This window comes from Sebastes umbrosus, chromosome 10 (genome assembly GCF_015220745.1).
Source record: "Sebastes umbrosus isolate fSebUmb1 chromosome 10, fSebUmb1.pri, whole genome shotgun sequence".
NCBI lineage: Eukaryota > Metazoa > Chordata > Actinopteri > Perciformes > Sebastidae > Sebastes > Sebastes umbrosus.
In genome coordinates this window covers 29,132,475-29,133,359 of record NC_051278.1, presented here as the reverse complement: position 1 = coordinate 29,133,359, position 885 = coordinate 29,132,475, and positions in this window count along the sequence as shown.

The window sequence follows — 885 nt, the reverse complement described above, 5'->3', positions numbered from 1 at the left end:
GGTGCTCCCTGCCTCTAGAGGTGCTGGCCCTCAGAAGTATCCAGCTTCTTTAGGCACTGGTCAGGTGCATTCATATAGAGCAGATCACTGTAATCCAATAAAGATGAAAAAAAAAAGTTGCTGAAATCAAATGTTTCCTCGCCTGGAGGGAGAAACAGGATTTGTTTCTAAAAAAAGAACCCCAATTTAATTTTTAGTTTGGAAACCAGGTTTTCAATGTGTGATTTGAAAGACAATTTCTGATCAATAAGGATACCTAAATACTTATATGTTGGGACCATTTCAATATCTAACCAGTAGATAATGAATGACATTAAGGGTGGCTGTGGCTCAGAGGGTAGAGCAGGTTGTCCACCAATCGGAAGGTCGGTGGTTCTATCCCCAGCTGCTCCGGGTCACATGTCGATGTGTCCTTGAGCAAGACACTTAACCCCAAATTGCTCCCGAAGGCATAGCCATCGTATGTGAATGAGTATTTAGATCAGATCCTGATGGGCAAAGTTGGCACCTTAGCAGCCTCTGCCATCAGTGTGTGAATGGGTGAATACTGACATGTAGCGTAAAGCGCTTTGAGTGGTCGGAAGACTAGAAAAGCGCTATATAAATGCAAGTCCATTCATTTACCATTAATAAATGGTAAATCTCTGGTAAACTAAGCTGCGTTGAACACTATACTGAAGGTTATTTACCAGCTGCTGATACAGAATAAACCCGTGATTATGCAGAATGAACATATCTACATTTCTTCACATCTACTGGCTAAACATCTGTTCAAATTCTAAACCGCAGATAAAGGACTCAAGCATGTACAATTATTAAGAGACCTGTTCTTGACCTCTTATATATCTGTCTATCTGTCACCTGTGTGTTTCCCACCGCTATGTG